We start from the raw sequence: 19,912 nt of genomic DNA on the forward strand, positions 1-19,912 counted from the left end.
GTGATCTGTTGTTTACTTTCCATGGCAAAATTGCAGGGTGGCTTTTCTCCATGGGCCCTTTGATATTAGACTATTAAATCCACTTTCACTACCAGTCCTGGACTTCTGAAAACTTCTAGACTACATACATATGACAGCTTTGAGAAGCAGTGGGAGGAACGTGAAAGACGGTGCAAAACTGAATTCTGTGGCAACTGGGCAAATTGCCAGTAAATTCAATGAAGCTTTTCATTAAATTCAGTGTGTTTTACATTAAAGCTGAATTTGGCCCACTGTCTACAGCTATTGAAGTTATAGAGATTTAAAAAGTTACATGAAATTTAATGCACTTGAAAAAATTCAGTATAATGTTGAATCTATTTTAAACCAACTTGACAAATACTTTTAAATTATCCTGTTAAGGATTCATATGGTGTGTGGCTTCTCTCTTTATTTTCTGTCTGGATGGATCAGATGAAACACATGGTCATTGGTTCCCAGAGTTTTCTGTTTACACTTGGCAGCATCAAATGAAAATATGCATGCATCTGTTAATAAGAAAATTCTTCTGTTGTTGTGAGATTTTTTTAGCAACCATCATAGAGTGATATATAATTAAGATTGTTCTCTTTTCTCCTTGAAGTTTGTCTTAGATTGATGTTATAATAATGGCCAGCTTGTTGCATCAGTAAATGTCCAAAAGTTAAGGACTTTAAGAGCTCTACAAAGACATACTTTTATGTCCTAAAGGAAGTGGAAAGATAGCATTCTTCTCCTGCCCATCCTAAGGAGGTATGAATAGAGAAGTTAGAATAAGACAGATCAAATAAGTCAGTGAGACCTGCTTGCAGGATTGCGGCCCTATTTAGGATGCACTGTTCTAGTTTTGCAACTTCTGTCTAAGCACCAGGAGATGTTTGCAGACAGGGAGTGTTATTAGTGATTTTTTTGATAGAAAGTCTTTGGGAATAGTCTGGACAGCAAATAACATGGTGATATGTAAGGAGATACAGGGAAGAGATCAAAGCTAAAATTTCCTGTTTGCATGCAAATAGCAGTGAGTCTTGCAGTGTACACTTTGCTTGGCTGAGAAAGTTATGTTCATTAGGTCCTAACTCTCCAGCCAAACCCAGAGGGGAATGCAGTTGAATGCATTAGGTACATTCAAGGAAATTATGTAAATAGAAATGTGTTTTCATAGTGAACATTTCACAGCTACAAAGCCTTAGGTCATATATTTTAATTCCACGCTATACAGTTCCCAGGTCAGAAGGCAAAATTCCTGACCAAAGACTGTGTGCTAACACTTTTGAAATAAGCAAATATCATCCATTTATTCCCTTGTGTCTGGGTGCCATTTGCATCTGGGCATGTTATGACCAAGAGGGTCATGACTACAGTCCCTTGGTACAGAAGACAAAGTTATATTCACGGATATTAGATCACTAATATGTAAATTATCCTGTAAATTCATTCAGGGACACCAGTTTTGAGTGTTGCCAAGTTAATTTATATTGACAACACATCTCTAAGATAAAGAACATTAGCAGGATTTGGCTCATAACCAGACAGGTACCGAGTTATCCCAAAACACAAGAGTTGGCAGTTACTTAGGGTGGAAGTCAGCACATGATGCTCAAAGCACTGCTCAGGGGAGTTCAGCTGGTTTACCTCCTACCTCACTGGGGTTTTTTTGTGTGTAACAGGGTGGTTAGTCCTGCATGAGGCATGAGATGGCTGTTTTTCCAGCAGCATTCACAATCTTCAACCCAAACTGCAAAAGCGACAATGTTTTCTGTAAGCCTGCACCTTTTCCTTGTCATAAGTTTTTCTCTCCATATTTTGGTAAAACTCCAATTATTTTCTTTTTAAAATATATCCAGTTACTTAATTTTCCCTTAATGAAATTCCATTCTGTTCATTTCAAGAACACCTTTTCATTGCTGGCCTTGCTGACAGTAAAGTGACTTTTGTCCTATATTGGTTATGCTGCATCAAAGTCTAATTCAGGCTTAAAACTACCCTCTAGCAATTATTCATTATTTGAATTTATCCCTGATTATTTAACTAATAATGGAATAACCTCAAAAACTCAAGAAGAGACAGGCAATAATGTGCAATTCTTTATGGTTTTTATTTTTATGTTCTCCTGCCACCACAAAGAGTATCCCTTAATTATGTATTTGAATTATTGATGCGGCGCAATTGTAGAGAACCCTATCATCTGAGTGCCTTTTATTTGAATTTCTATCATTTTACTCTGCCAAATTTATATAGAAAAATACAGCATTTACTGTAGTTTACTGTATGTTGTCAGTAAACAAATGAAGTAGGACTGCATCTTTCAGTGACAGGAAGCACAGCTGAAAGAGGAAAAAGAAATTACACAATGACAAGAAGAACTGTGAGCCAATAGGAATATAAAACGTGTTCACCTTCTTGTTATCTCACAGCATTCAGATGATCATAACAGTTTAGAAAGCATACCGCCCACACCACAGGATCTTGCTCCTCTTTAATTTTCTCTAATTTGTGTAGTGAATAACCAAATACTCATAATGCAATTAGAAGATAATCAGGCTTGTAATTATGTTAATTGCTGGAGACTTACATCAATCCTCCAGCAAAGTGATAGGATTTCAGGGGAACTATTAACATGGGAAGAGAGAGGAAGCACACATGAGAGAGAAAGAGATTGGGGGTGTGCGTAAATTGATGAACAGCTTAGGCTTGTATCATTGAGCAACAATGAGAATACAATGGTGCAACAAATGAAAAGGGCCTCAAGGGGAGAAGCTCAGAAAATGAGGTTTTAGGTACCAGCAACTCAACCTCTTTTGTCTGTTTTCTTCCCATAAATAATCATGTTGTGCATCTATATTTATTGTAATAAGCCCAATTCAGAGAAATCGGATCCATAGCTGAACAGAGAACAAAGGGGAACTGTTCAGCTATGCAGCAGTTTGCCATGTCTCCCACACCACTGAAAGAGCCACTGTATTACCTTCTGTCCTCGACTCCTGGGGGTATTCTTTTCTCATGGTGATGTCCGATATTACATTTAAAGCCATAATACTGCAACTGCAATGGGCTGTCTTGGGAATGTCATGGATCAGTCATAATCTCTGAAGAACATACAATACATAGTGGACTGACAGAATTTATAAAGTAATCCACAGTGGAAATTGGTTTTTTGTGTTTTTATTTACCTTTTTGTCAGTACCTCATTGAGGTTGTAATGATTGCTTAAGTCTTTTGAAAGTGAGTTTTGTCAGATGTAGTCTGATATAAGTTGTAGATGATGACTGTACTCTGTTAGGGTGGCTATTTCTCAGTTTACAGAACAGTTTTCTGTGTTTACACTACCTGTCAGTAGTAGTGTTTTAAGCCTTAAAACAAAAATAGATTTTTTAAAAGAGTATAGTTATTATTACTAAGTTATTTTTTGCAGTTAAAAAGTTAGTTCCAACATGGAAAATTAAACTAGTAAGGATCAAGAAAGATAACCCTTAGACTAGTAACCTTTTTGCCCACAGCTGTCATGATAAAGATAATGAGTAAAATCAGTTGTTTTCTCTTTTGATCTGTATGTTTATACATGCAATTAAACTAAATGGCATTTTGCAACATTTGATTTACTCCAGGAATATACCTAGATGTAAAAATACATTAGGTTTTGCAACCCCATGGAATAGCACATTTTGTCATATGTATTTTAGTGGGCATTAGACTATTATTTATGAACTATGAGTAATGATCTAAAGAGCTGAGGGGTTAAGAGAAAATATTTAAACATATTGAAGTGCCCTGTTTTGAAATATTTCCTATAAATGACTTTTTCTGTAAATTTGATTCAGGTTCAACTATCAAGTGTCATCAGTCATTCCTACCATATCATGTCTTTAAATTCCAATTAAGTTTGATTTCTCAGTTCTCAAAAGCCTAGGAAGTGTCAAAAGAAACTCTCTTTCAAGGGCTTCATCTACTAGAGATTTCTCCCTCATTGTTTCTTCAAACAGATGAGTGCTGCATACCTTGACTCCAGCCATGACAACACAATTCCCATGAAGCAGCCCTTAAAAATCACTCTGGAGCTCACACAGCAGGAGACTGAAGAACATAAACCCAAGCTTCCTTACACATAATTCCTCAGCTCTGTGGGGCTGCATGCCCCTCTTTGGCCCACCCTGGTGTACCCTTGTTGCAGGAGTGTGGCAAATACAGGGGCTCTGAATTGATCCAGGTCTATTCTGGGCCTCTGCAAGTGTCTGAAGGAACTGTGTCTGTCTAAAAAAGATTGAGCATGTAATATGTTCAGAGGACATCTTCAAATCTAAACAAACTGGGTGAAAAACCAAAAAAGGGAGCAGCACCTTTTTCCTTCTGTATCCTGCCCACATAGCTGTACACAGCACCCAGTGCAGTGGGGAGTGGATGTGCTACTCAGCAGTCCTCCCCATCAGGCACATGGCAATGCTCAGTTTACTTTATACAGACTGACGCATTTAGGCCTTCATGGAGCTGTAAAATTTCATTTTACCTCAATGACACTTCCAATGTTCTGAAAGTGAAGGTTTGAATGCCAGTTTTCACCCAGAAAATGATGTCCCAGAAAATTTAAGTAAAACAGAACAAAACATAACCTTATATATTTGCATTTGCTTCTTTTTATTTCTTGCATGAAAGGTATTGACTGGCACCTCTCTCCCTTGTTGGTAAGCTTCACTGTGTGTAGTGTACCTAATAATAATTTTCACATAAATGCAGTTGTGAAGATATCACAACCTTATTGTTACTAATTTTTATAGATATTGTAATGAGCAGTAAATTATAATTTAATTAATACTCTTGTAGATATGCATACAGTTTTAAAACACTTTCACACCAAGCTTATGTATGATCAAATTTTACTGTATTTTTTTGAGCTGTGCTCTGGATTCCCAGCCAGTCTTAGGGGAAGAAGGAACCAAAAGGATGATGCAAGCAGAGAAACTGTTAAGCAAAGGAAATACAAGTTTAAAAAGTGTATTCCGAGTAGAAATTTGAAAGAAAGAAAGTTTTCTTCAGTCATTATTTACTTTCATGGTTCTTTTGGATTCTTCCATGGATTGTACCTGTCAGCCACAAGCTCTTTAAAATTGGGCTTATCTGTGCTTGGAATTTGGGTTTGCTTGTGCAGGTGGGATAAGGGTTTGAGTTACAAATCCCAGTGGTGGTATCAAGTGAAAAGGTCTCTTCAGAGCCTCTTGGCACTTTCTGTTGGTAGCACAATAACTGTATTTCATGACATTGTCCAGGATATGGAGCCCAAGCAACAGATAAGGCATTATTATCCACAACCCCCCTGTGCTGGTTCGATACCCTATTTCTTTTCACCACAAAATGTCTGTTCTCCTGGCTGTCAAATCTCAGGATTTTTCTACAGATTAGATTCTAGATTTCAGAGATTCTTGCCTACCACTGTTCCTATAGCTGTCTTTTTCCAGTTCATTCACAGAGTGTCTGTATAATTGAAGGCCTTGGAAACTGCTGCCTGACCTGCCCAAGGTTATCCAGCTTATGTAACATTTCAAGGAGCATCTCAGACCTGAAATAACTAAAATATAATCAGTGGAACACAGTGAGGCTCATTGTCCTTATATCCAGAGCCCCCAAATGCAGCAGGTCCCAGCCTCTTCTCAATTAATTGCATCTACCATACTTGCAAGGGCGGTATCTGAGAAGTTGTTGTACAGGGATGAAATAGAGGCACACAAAAAGACAACAAGTATCAATATCTGCCTTTGTCAAGATGTCAGGGAGGAAATTTTCTTTCTTCTGTGGAAGAAATGACTGTACCTTTGGTAGCACATTCTGTCCCAGGCTACAATGTAAAGCAATAGCAATGCACACAGAAAGAAATGAAAGGATCATAAAAAAATTCTGTGAATTGAATGACGTTCCCAATACAGATCTATGTACCAGAATCAGCAGCAGAAAAAGCAGAAGAAAAGGATTGTCCCCCCTCTATGCCTCTTGGGACTCCAGCTGGAGTACTGCAATCACATCTGGGATTCCCCAAGATAAGAAGGACATTATTCTTCTGGACTGTAAGAGCCAAAATGAGGGATGCAGGACTCCAGGGGCTCTCCAGAATGCAGTTTATTCCATCCAAGATGTTACAGCAGTCCAGGGTTGTGGGCAACAGAGCCTGTGCCTACAGTTGCCAGCGCCAGCTGCAGACAGGCCTGGAGACCCTTTGGTTTTGGTTACATTGCATTATATACTTTTCTTTGCTGAGCACCTTAATACAGTAGAACCAATCTGTACTTTAACTTTTATCTATAGCCTATCATAGCTACTATAATTACCATATTCATATTACTATTCTCCAATCACTAAAAGTACATTACAGTGTAAGCTAGAAGTTGTTTTTCAGTTTTCTTGCAGTGGAAAATTTTGAGATCTTTTTTCTACTTGCAACATTTACTGACTTGTTTGCCTGTGCTATCTTTCTGCTTGGTAAAAACATCTTCTTGTTTGAGGTGGGTTTATCCTTTGCTCTATGTCATAAAAACCCCTTCTAACTAACATACCCTTTGCCTCCTTGGTTATCCAGTAAAACTGGCTCAGCAATTCTTTTCTTCTATAGCAAAACTTGCTTCCATCTCTATTCCTTCATCAAACTCTCTATATAAAAATCTTTCTGCTAGGCATGCATATCTGTGAGACTTTCTTGTCAAACTTTCATCCTTCCCAACACTGGACAAAGTCCAGAGGAGGCCACAAATAGATGGAGCACCTTTCCTATGAAGACAGTATGAGAGGATTTGGGTTGTTTAGCCTAGAAAAGAGAAGTCTCTAGGGAGAACTTAGAGCACTTTCCAGTACCTAAAGGAGCTACAGGAAAGCAGGAGAGGGACTTTTTACAAGAACATGTAATGACAGGACAAGGGACAAAAGTGACAGAGGGCAAGTTTAAATTAGACATTAAGAAGAAATGCTTTGAAGTTTTCAAGGCCAGACTGGAAGGGGCTTTGAGCAACCTGGTCTAGTGAAAAGTCTCCCTGTGCACAACAGGGGGGGTGGAACTAAATCATCTACACAAACCAGTCTATGATTCCATGATGTCATTGAAAACCTATACATATAAAAGAGCTTCTTCTGCAAATAATTTCAAACACATAGTTAATGGTAAAACAGCAAAGCATCATTTTGCCCCATTGTAACATCACGCATCTCCATGCCCATGACTGGATTCATTAAAGGAAATGTACATAATTAAAGGAAATGTACATAATTCTTATTTTCAGCCTTGAACCTACCCTGAGCAATGGTGGGGGCAGGCAGGGCCTCAGGTTTGAACCAGAAATGGGATGGTTACTTTCTTTTTTTTCTTTTTTTTTTTAATTAGGAGAAAGTAAGCTAAATTCAGCATTGAAAATTAAATCACATCAACAATTGCCTTCCAGCCTCTGTTATCTCAATATTGACAGTTTCCTTGTCAGTATAGAATTTGTCAGCTGCTGCCTTGTAGTGATTTGGAAGAGCTTGCTTTCAGATATCAGCAGTCCCTAGCTTGTGAGTAGGTGGACATATCCTTGAGTATTCATGTGCCAGTATGGCAGAGGGTCAGAGGCAGCTGTTCACACAACTGCATTAAAATTGTCTCACAACAGTTTTGGAAGCATTTCTTATTACTGTTTATTAGTCAAAATGATGTTATGATATCATCACGCTTTTAATTGTCCTGCCACAATCTTCTCCCAGCATATGAACAGAGAAAATGCAGAGATTGTAATATACCCAGATTTCCCAGCATTTTCCACATATGTATCTGTTCCCACTTTTCCTCCATGAAGGATCCACGCTGTGGCATTCTTATACAAGTGTCCAGTGGCAGTGGCGCACATGCACCCCCAGGGACAAGCCCCTTACTCTGTATCCTCAATACAAGTGAGTAAATACAGCAGCACACTTCCTGTGTAACAGAAGATGATGAGAGGCACATGTGGATGCACATCTACCATGTGTGGGACCAGCTGTGCCAGCTTCTGTAATTACTGCCAGTGGAGCATCAATACAGTACAGCACAATTCTATTTTGGTGAGAGCAGTATCTGAGAGAAGTAAGTTTGGAGTTTATATTATTGCTTTTGTAGAAAGGACATCAGCTTCTTCTACAGCAGAGTGTGAAAAATGATGCCCTAATCATCCTGTTAAAGATGTTAATTACCAGTGCAGGTTGGTCATTGTTTTAGGAAGAAAACACATGGATACAAATCAAGCTGGTCTACAGTGTGGATGTCCATTTTTGTGTTTTAAAACTAAAATACTTATCACTGAGTACCTTGGTTGAGGTAAGCTTTGCAATGAAGAAAGGGCTATTTTTTCTAAATATATATTCTTATTCTAGGATTTATATGAAAATCCCAGTAAGGCCAAGCTATGGTAGCACCACTAGTCAGTCAGGAAAAAATGCAATTAATTTCTTTGGGGAGTGGGAAGTAGACAACACAGTACAAAGTCTTTCCCAAAACTCTGGCCATACTCAGGAAGGTGAAATGCATGAGGAGAGTTTGGGATGAGAGATATGGGTGTAATTTCTTTTTTTCTGAAGGAGTATTGTACATAGAGGGAAAAAAAACAACAACAATAAGAAAAAAAAGCCCAAAAAACCGCCCCCCCCCAAAAAAAAAAAAAAAAACAAAAAAAAAACCTCCAGACATTTCAAGGAAGAAGGTGGAAGAAATCCAAGGGCAGACAGAAAGGGGTGAAAAGCTCAAAAAGAGCTAAAGAGAGTATATTTGGGTAAATCATGACATAAATCTGAAGTGTGGGTACTTGGTTTTGGTTTTGTTTGAAACAAAATATTGCACACATTCTTTGGGTAGACAAATAATTACATGAAAGAGCTGCCTGACTTCCTCAGCAATTCTCCAATATGCAAGACACTGATTTTAGCTAAGTGCTTATTAAAAATTAACACTATTTTCCACTGGCTTGTGAGAACATTTACTGAATTTAGTAAGACTTTGCTTTTACTTTGTTATTAATATATCCTCAGGTATTCTAACTCATATTATTTGCATTCCATAAAAAGATGCTTGTAAAATTAGTTTTAGAGCCATGTTTTGAAACAAAGAGTTTAGATATAAATAAATGAAAAGGTTTTTTTGTGCTTTTCTGCAGAATGGTGTCTTGGCACACAGCAGAATAGCTTGCTTTCTTATTTGGATTTACAGCCTAGAAGGAAAATGAAAGAAAACCTATGTAGAATAGAAAGCAGAAAAGAAATAACTTCAACAAAACTGGAATGAAACTCCTGTAGATTTTGCCAGGTCTATTGTCTCAGCTGCCAGGTTTCTTCATCTTGTGCCAGGTTCTCTCTCTAGATGCTGGTTAATTTTTCCATACATCAAATGCTTCACACCTGATTAGATTGGCTTTTACACTGCTAGAAGGACAGGACATTGCTAACCTGCTATGAGTAGAAGCCAGACTGTCTTTTGAAACATTGGCTCTGTTTGGAGGCTCTCTTAGGGACACCTTGTGGAGGGTAATCAATTTCCATCAGGACAGGAGTTCAGCCTCTCTCTGGTGACCGTCATAATATAATTAAAAATTATCCTCAAGAAATTTTACTGTGTATTTCCACCAGCTGTGCCTGACTCCTTTCGTTCTGCTTTTTTGACAGCAGTAGTTTTGCCCATCTCAGATGGTCTCCAGTGAGCTCCTACATTCAGAAATGCATTGCCTTTTAAGCGGGCTACCAAAGCTTTTCTGTCAGTGTCCTAGTTTCTTTTCCATGCACTCACACATTTATTAGATTGGCTTCATCATGAATCATTAATTACCAAACACTTTTTTGTGGCTTTTTTTCCTTGGAGTTGTTTTTAACGTTAAGAGGTTTCTTTTTCACTCTTCTCAAAATGAAATAAAGTCTAAAAGTTGTGTGACACATTTGTGCTTGAAGGAAAGCCACTGGGTCAGTGGTGACTACCTTTTACTCAGCTGCTTTTTGCTTCCAGTCCTTGCTTTAGAGAGGGATATGGCAGAGCTTATTTACCCTTGCCCCTCCCTTGGAAAGTTGTCCTGAAGGAATCCAAATCTTATGCTATTTCCTGGGCCACCAGGAAGGCAGTAGAGGTGAAAAAATGGTCTACTATCTCTCTTCAGTCCAGGTGGAAGACTTTTCAACCAAAATAGAGGAGTTTCTTGAGGAATTTCAAGATCCAAGAATCCAGTTAGACTGGAGAGGGAATGTGCTGCTAAACCAGCAATAAAGGCATCATTGGGATATAGTGTACATTTTAAGCAGATGAAGTAAGAACTATCAGCATGTGCTGCAGAATTGGATATGAGAGAGATTGCACCACTGCCACCGTGCCATTAAGTTACATAAGCAAGGCCTTCCAGGAAAATAAGGTGTGGAGCTCAGTATGAGTCTCAATTTTATACACCAGGCTTAGTTCAGAATTTCTGAGATGCCTACTCTGCAAGACTTCAGACTCACTCATCCAGTCACTGGCATTTTGTTTTGACTAGACGAGGCATCTGGGGGTAATTAGGTGAATCCCATCCCTTGGCACCAAACCATCCTTATCTATCCAGGAAGAAACTTGATTACCCCACAAGCTCAGCAGCCTCTTCTGCAGGCAGGAGTTCTGGCTTGCCAGTTTGAGGATCAGCTCCCACTCCTGGGCTTGTGACTGTCATCAGCCTACTGTGGGGGGATAGAATATAAGAAAATAAAGATAGTGCAAAAGGTAGTCTCACCCCTGAGGAGTTGCAGCTGTGCTAATCACCAAAGATTAGGAACAGGCCTGCCATTAACAGGCCACAGCTGTGTCCAATGAAGATGAGTGCTATAAAAGAATGGGCTAGCTGGAGTTTGTTGGTTGTACTGTGGAGAAGAAGGAGTTAATGTCGTGAAGAGCTGCTTATGAGCGCTTACCAAGAAGGTATAGACCTTTTGCAATAAGATGATAACAACTGGTGATCCTGTCATGTTTCTGACATGATCCTGTGGTGGTTCAGGAGAAAGGACTTAAATATTAAGTGATGTGATCCCAAGGTGATGCAGGAAGATGATGGCAGACCTAAGAGAATAAGATGATGGAGTCAGGCAGACCAAGAGCCTAAACCTGGGAGCCTAGAAGTCTGGACAATGTATGAGATACTACCTCCAAGAGGAAGAGTGCTGGATATGACAAATGGATGCTACACGCTTTGCACTTTATTTGGTGCATTGGAGTGAGCCCTGTGCCCCCTGCCAAGGTATGGCCACAGTCCAGAGGGGACCCAGGACGGTGCTGGGTTCCCCCTGAATGGCAGTGTGTGCAGCAGGACACAGGAGTGACGTGGTAGAAGTGGCAAATGGCATGGCCACAGCAGTAGCCAGTGCCTCGGCAATAGCTTGGCCCCTGAGGAGTACAGGGGGAGGTTTGCTAAGTTGCTGCTACATGAGCAATGGAACAAAAGCAACATGGAGCTCTGAGACAGAGTCAGAGCTGCACAGACAATATGTAAGAGTAGCCCTCTAAAACTGTATAGTGGCCATCTCCACAGTAACCCAGTGTGTTTTGGGATGGGCTGTAGGGCAAGATGGAGCCCAGTGTAGCACTGAGAGCAGCAGGGGAGGCTGCCTGGTCTGGACCTGACAGATTTCCACACCTGGAGTACAAGTGAGCTGCTGGGGACACAATGGGAAATAACATATCAAGTGAAGAACAGATTGTTTCATCTACATGGAAAACAGCAGGGCAAGAGAGGCTTGCAGTGACCAACTAATACAACAAAAAACTGTAAAAGGAAGAAGAGGATTATTAAACCAGCAGTTGGAGCTGAGGACAGAGTAGTTCTGTCATTCGGTATGGTGTATTCATTTGCTGATGAAACATGTGCATTTTGTTTGTGAATTGCAGCTATTAATCTTTGGTTAGGCATAAGTGTAAAAGTTTATATTCCACAAGCATAAGTACATTTGACAGATACTGGATCAATGTTCAAGTTGGATAGCTATTGATAAATTTATCTAACTGTTGATTTGTTACTACCCTAATATATAGCCTTTAACTTACTCTTGTGGGTTGTCTTTTAAGGTTGTATAGCTATTGATATTTTCAATATTCTAGAAGTGTAAGTATAAGGGTTTCTGATGATATGTAATGTAAGTTTGGGTAATGAATCAAGGTCAGCACACAAACACATTCCAAATTTAAATGGAAATTATACAAAAGATGGTTGTACTGGGTTTACTATCTTTTGCCAAGGGCCCTGCAAAAGATAGTGAACACAGCATTAGTTTATGAAAAGCCTTAGTTTGATGTTCTAGACTATGAAAAGCAAGATTAAATCAGAACTTAGAAATGTATACTGTTAGTCCTAAGTGAGATATGTGAATATGTTATAATATCAATTTACTCAAGCATATCTTTCTAGAGATGCTGCAACTTTGTAATTAAAAGAAAAGGGGGGAATTGGGGGGCGACAGAATGTAAGAAAATAAAGATAGTGCAAAAGGTAATCTCACCTCCGAAGAGTTGGGAGTTGCAGCTGTGCTAATCATCAAAGATTAGGAATGTGCCTGCCCTTAACAGGCCACAGCTGTGTCCAATGAAGATGAGTGCTATAAAGAGTGGGCTAGCTGGAGTTTGTTGGCTGTACTGTGGAGGAGGAGTTAGTGCTGTGAGGAGCTGCTTATGAGAGCTCACCAAGAAGGTATGGAACTCTTGCAATAAGATGACAACAGCCTACTGTGAAACAGCCTTCAAATACCTCCTCAGGCCCTTCCCTGCTTTGCTCTGCAAAACTGCATTTTAACAAGACTCCAGACCATGGTACTCACCTGAGCTGTGCTGTGGCAGTGTTTCTGCCTGGCCACAGATCTCTGAACCCAGGATATACTGCCAATGACTTCCTGGCTCCACTTTGGACCTGCCTCACCCCTGTGGATCTGTCCAGTGATCTCCTTATAATCCCTGACCCTGCTCTACTCTTCATATTGTTATGATGTTATGATATCATCTTCATATTGGGAACACCTATATGTTCCCCTCTATACTCACTTTCTTTTCCTTTTGGCTTACCATAAAACTTTTATTTTATTGTAGAAAATGCATGAGGTTCAGTGCGGAATTTAGCATATTTCTTCTTCCTTTCAGTGCATTACTTTCTTTTTTAAATTCATAAGGGCATAGAATTTTTATAAGGTGATGGGCATTAGGAAAGAAATGCAATTATATGCTTAGAAATGAAACCTATGGACTGAAAGTCTGAGATGTTCAATTGTTCATTGGTGAGATGTTCAATACTTCTAAAGCACTGATAAGGTTATTACATTAATATAAATAATGTAGAAATTTATCTATCTCTCTTTGTGTATCTCTATCCTTTTACTATGATTCCATGATTGCATAGTGTGATGTAAGCCCTTTTTCAAGAAAGACCTCAAGCATGTCTTCAGGTTCATTCTATTCAGGAAATCACTTCAACATAAATTTCAAGGATATCCTTGAATACCTCTTCTGCTTTGTTTGCTTTACTGGGCCTACTTTGGAAAGTTTGAGTAGTGTGACTCTGAAAAAGAGGGTCACTCCTAAGAATTTACATTGCTGGTAGATTATCAAGGTCATCCAAAATGTGTGCATAGTGTTGAAATAAACACAACATTCATTCTATAATATATATGGGGTTTTTTTTCATACAGATTGACACTTTGAAAGCATCCAGGTGTTTCAAAATAGTTCGTTCAATTTAGTTTTCTTGTTGCAAAAGTCAAGAGCCTGTCAGTTGCTCTTTCCTGAAACACCAAACATTCACAGCTCCCTTCTGAGTCAAGTATCAGTGAAGGGTAAATGGATATTAGGAGAAAAATTAGTTACATAGTCCAGAATTTTTCAAGAGGGAGCTTTCAACTGTTAAAGATGTTCTTGAGGCTTACTTTACTTTTGAGAGTAAGGAATTTGCCTTCACACCAAAGGTTTGGTGTAAAGTATAATGGGGGTATAATGTACTCTTCTGCAAAACTTTTAGACAGAAATCCAAGAAGGTTTATATATATATATTTATAAATATTATGTATAATTAATATTTCACTAGCAAATTATATGTATAAGCTTTAGCAGGAGCTGCATCTAGTATTCTAATATAAATCAGTTTTCTTCTTGGAACCATTTATTACCTGCAAAATGCATAGAAGAAACTGCTTATACTCTGTATTCCTAAAGCATATACTGTGTATATGGTTTGAAATGGAGGACAGAGAGAAATCTTAAAATTAAACACATGCAGTGGATCAGTAACATTAGATTAAGTGGGACTTGGCAGTTACAAGTGATTTCTGTGTGTTTCTCAATGTGTTTTTTGTTCATCAATGCGCACAGTCACACATAATTCACCATGCTCAGGGGAGCCAGACCCTTGCTAAAATGAGATTTAAAAGAGAAATAGTTTCACTCTAACCTCCAGTTTTCTTTTTACTAGCAGGTAGTGTTGTACACTGTTCTGCTCTAGAAGCTGTGGTTGCTTTTTGTGAAGTGCATGTGGCCCAGTCCAAGTGCATTTCCCAGACTTGGACTGTGTATTATGCACATGATGCAGACCTCCCTGTGTAAAGGTGTCTGTGCAGAAAACTTTTCCCCTGCACAGGGCAGCCTGAGGCTGGTACTAGGTTCCTCCCCTCTCTTTACTTTTGACATGTTTTAAATATATTACAAGACTCTAGTACATTTGTGAGGTTTGGCAGGTGACTGGTAGGGTGAGGAGGACTGATGAATGTTGCCATAGATCAGTCCTGACAAAAAGTCATATTTTGGAGGCCTCCCAACTCTAGTACTTCTCCTGTGTCTAATATTTTACACAAATACTTAAATAGGCTTTAGGAAAGAGAATTTGGCTCCCTTTGTGTTCAGTGTGGGATATGGGCACAGTTGCAGGGAGCCAAACCCACCATGGTTCTGAGCATGGCCTTTAAGCCCTTCCTTGTTACAAATACCCCCAGCTGTTTTGTCAGATCTGTTCCAGGGAAATGCTTTTACTGTGTCTGCCAACCTGTAGGACATTACACATTCAGCCGTGCACAGAAAGCACTGTAATTTTCATGTGAAGAAAAACAGTAAATCTCTCTGTAGACTAAATAGAAACAAGAAGAGAAGCAACAGGCAGTCAGACTTAAAATAGTTGTCCTAGGTAAGCAGAAAATTGCTTTATGAGCCCAGCACGTACAGCAATTTTCTACTGTGCATTGAGAAAAAAAGCTTGCATACATGGGACTTCTGGCAATAGAAACTTGTCTAATATAGCAGGTCAGATACATGTGAGGAGTTTTTATCTGCATAATGGTGCATGGTGGCAGATTACTTTTCTTAACCTTATATAATTTTATTGCAACAGTAATGAGGTATAGCTTTTAAGGGTGAAAGGTATAACCTAATATCATTTGAGGAGGGAAGGACAGACCAAATCTAACCCATGGGGATGTTTTTCTAGATTATTTGATATAATATGCTCTTGTTTCTGTTCCAGGAAGTTACTGTAAATACTGCAAAATTTCTTTGTCTACTTATATGGAAGTAGCACTGACCAATCAATACAAGTAGCAAAGGAGAGGGGCAGTCCTGACCAACTGTGGCAAGTTTAGACCACTTGTGATACCAAATTGGGTAGTTAAAACAAATGTGCATTATCAGTGATCTGAGAAAATTATATTTTGTACCTCTTTGTAAGTATTTCCTTCTGAGTGAATTTTTAAATAGTTCACATCAAGTTCTATCAATAAATATAGTTCTTCTCCCATGCTGTCCTAAACACTCACCCTGATATCAACTTGTCCTAAGTAGAAGTATAGCCCTGTGATCAATATGCCTCTTAGAATTAATGATCTTCATTATCTGCTAAGAATGGTCATCTTAAATGTAGTGTGTTTTCAAGGTCCAGTGACACATTTCAGAAGTATTTGATACCTTCCTGACCCTCAGCTGACTCCTAGACTTATATTGCATAATACTTGCTCTGTTTTGGATGCTGTTCAGCTTTACTAAGATCAGCCCTCTTCCTAGTCCACAAGAGACCTAGAAAAACCAAGGACTTCACCTTTTTTGGGCATCCTAATAAAATTCTACTTTGTTCTCAGCAATGCTCCCTGCTGCAGGTATTGGAAGAATATAATTTCCTCAGTCCTCAACAGAAATATTTGTAGCTCTTTTAATAGAGTCAAACTATAAAGTCAGTTTTTCTATCCAAATTTCCCAAATCCCTCACTTAATGTAACTGCTTAACAGGCCAAAGCCACATCTATCAAAACTCTCATCAATAAACCTTTTTGTCAAGTGATTCTTGTCTTCATTCAAGCTTTTGGTCTTTTAAAAACCTAATAGCAGATCTAGATCTTTCTTCTCTAGTCCTCTGAAAATTAACCATGGCCCCAGTCTCAGACCATCCATCCAAAAGTCATCCAAAATCACTGATCATTCTTGAACGTGAAACCTGACTGATAGGGGGCCCTTGCTCATGACTTCTGGTCAAATGAGAGTTATGTATGGATCACTGTCTATAGTTGTGCTAGATTCCCCTTTCAGGAAAAGAAGAGATTTATTTCCTTACATTCAGGAGGCAAGAAACTAGGATGAGAGCTGAAGCCAGCTAGCTGTTAAGAGCTAGAATTTAGTTAAGGACCATTTTTGTCACAGTGATTCAACCAGGCGACTGTAATCTCTGCTCTGTCAAACCCTTGTCACTGCACCCTAGTCCCATGAGCAAGCCATTTGTGCCAGAGAACTTACAAAGGGATATTTCCCATCAGTAGCAGCACTTATGCTAGAAATGAAGATTTCTTAGGATTTGTCCACACATCACATTGTATTTGCACTCTTCACCACAGACCGAGCTGTAGGATTTTTTAATGCTCATTGATCCAAAGGAGACACAGAACTGAAGAAGTGTTTGGCTCTGCTGGCAGTTAGGTCTGTGGCTTTGAAGATTACAATTTCAATCTAAGTCTTGAAGCCCAACTCTCCCTGACCTTGGCTTAACTGTAGCTGCTTGATCCATATCCATGAAGAACTACCTGTTTAAGTATTTGGCCCTATTGAAGAAAGAATGAGCATTAAACCTTGTGTATCTGGAATAATGGTACTTTAGTGTGGTCCTACACTGGATTATACGAGTGCACATTCTCAGATCAGGTTTAGTTCTGGAATCCCTCTATGGCAGCCTGAATAGCCTGCTCATTTTGAGCAAATCACTTAGCAGTTATGCTCCTTAAATTGTTTGGGTGGGGACAGATGGCTGTGACAGACCTTGCATATTCTCCTCTTCACAGCTTCTCCAATAGTCCGTAAACCCAATCTCCAACACCCTAGAATTTCAGTTCTTGGCTTTGTATCACCAAAAATTGCTACTGTGCCAAATTTGGGAAGCAGGGTAGGTTTTGAAATATGGAGAAGTATCCAGTAGGGACCAAGCTGAAGCTATCATATTCATTGAACAGATTATAAACCATATTTAAAACTATTTCTCCATGGGTTAAAATTGGGTTCATTAACAAAAGATTTAAATGCTCCCCATGCCTTTGTCTTGGTACAGCAGAAAAAAATTCTGAAAATGTGATAGCTCTGTGCTGCACTGAACAGAATAAAATCTTTCATGTAAGTCAAACTTCAGTTCTCTACTAATAAAATCCTACATGCCCCTTTATACATGTTTATTCTGTAGTGGAAACGACACAAATCCTTAATACAGCATCAGTGCTGCCTGTTGAGCTTTGTATTCTTATAAATGTTCCTGTGGGAAATCTGAAGTTTGGCACCAGTAGACTGTATTTTTAAAATATCACAGATGGGGTGGAACCCAGCATCATGTTGCTTATTACTCTGGTGATCTATCTAAATGGTATTCTTTGCTGCTGAAATCTAATAAAAAATAACATTTTTGAACTATTAGAGATTGGATTAAAGCTCCTAATTGTCTCTTTCATAACCAAGGAAGGTCCATATTAATAATTCTTTCCAGAGCCATTGAAAAGAAGACATCTGTTTCAGCATACATTGTGAAACTCAAATCTGTCCAGTGCAGTTTTATTCATTTGTTACTTTCCATGAACAAATGTGACTGCACATTTATTTAAATCTTTAGAAATGTGGATGAACAAACAGAAGACAAAGTAAAGTTAAACCTGAATTGGAGACATGCTGTTATGGAAGAAACATTTCCACCCACAGTAGGTGGTTTCTGCCCTTGCAATAACCCACTGCAATAATTCTGATATAGTCAAACTGTGCCTCTCGTATTCACTGCCTCAAATGGATGGACAGTTCCAAAAAGATTGCAAATATCCCACTTGTTCAGTAAAAGGTCATAGGAAAAAGAGAAGAAATGCCAGGTGCAGAGACTGACCTATTCAGAATATAATCACACCTTTCTTTAAAAAGACATATACATTAAAAAGGGTAGATATCTTACTGCATACTCCCTGATTTTCTAATGCAGCTGCCATGTGTAAAACTTTCAGAACTGAAGAGAGTGTGGCATCAAGTTTTATTATTCTGCCACTGTTTCTATTTAAATTATTAACAGTGTGCAGAAGTATAAGAGAATTTTATTTTTGGTGTACTCAGGCAGCAGTTTTCTGGATTTGAGCCCTTGCTAAGATGAAATGAGGGTGACAGTCACAAAAGTGCTGCCCTCTGCTTGCTACAGCTCCTACAGAATGAGCATTTTCAATATCCCCAAGCATAGATTTGGCAACATTACGTCTTTATGACTGAAAAAAATAAGTTAATTCTAACCCACAACCCCCTGAAAAAAACAAACCAATCAAAGGAAATGAGTGACTGGAGGAGAGGACATGGATCCAAATAAGCAAAGGAGAAGATGACAAAGTTAGAAAAAAATAGGTTAAATAATGTTCCAAAGTGACAAATCTGGAATGTATGCTCATCTTGGCTTTGCAGACAATGGTAAGAGAGTAGAGGCTCTGCTCATGTTTTAATAGAGACCATATATTACCTAAGCTGAGAGTACAGAAAAAATTACTCTCCTGTTGATTTCTTGGTGTCTGTGCCCCTGAGGGGCAAATTTGGGAGCAAAATAAACCTTAATTTAAGTGTAAAGATGTGTGTCTTATTGATGTAACAGCAGAACACTAGAGATTTTTTTTCTATAAATTATCTATTTATATTAGGAGGAAAGAATAGCAGCCCTGGTGGAGTAAAGAAGAGCTTACAAGAGCTTCTACTAGGTAGACTGTATATTGGTGATGATCCTTATTTTCACTTAATAAGTAAGGTTTACAAAGAGACCTGTTCTTGGAACATCAAATCTCCAGAAAAGTGCAAATAATTACAATAATACTGTTTTAATTAGGTAGCAATTTTCAGCAGCCACTGCCATGAAACTAATCAGTATTTTGTACCAAAAGCCTGGCACTCATAGTTGGTGTCTCCGAAACTGTAATAGTCCTTTACAATTTTACACAGTGTCTTCCACCCCCAGATAGCTTTTGCATTTTGTATGTACACAATATCAGACCTGGTAGGCTGTCTGGAGGAGGCACTTAGCAGGCAGCTGACCTGAAAGACCCTGCATGGAGTGCAGAGGAAAAAAAAGCCAGTGTTGCCTGTTGGGGTTCCCTAGTATATCTACAGTGTTACCAGAAGGTTCAGGAAGTTGCATCTGTCAAGTGTGAAATTCTTAAGCTCAGAAAATGCCCACTTGGAGAATTAGGAAACACCTGGACATTTTCATCCGCCAGAATGCTCTCATCTCTTCATCATATGCAATAAATATAGCCTATATATACATTTTTTCAGAAGTGTTTTATTGCCCATTTGTTTAAATCTACATTTTATGTTTATAACCTTTCAAAGGTGTGAAAGCAATACTTGTTCTATATTAACAATATGTTTATTTATTACCAATGCAATACTTGTTCTATATTAACAATATGTTTATTT

Source organism: Molothrus aeneus, chromosome 1, assembly GCF_037042795.1.
Source record: "Molothrus aeneus isolate 106 chromosome 1, BPBGC_Maene_1.0, whole genome shotgun sequence".
In the NCBI taxonomy this organism is placed as follows: Eukaryota; Metazoa; Chordata; class Aves; order Passeriformes; family Icteridae; genus Molothrus; species Molothrus aeneus.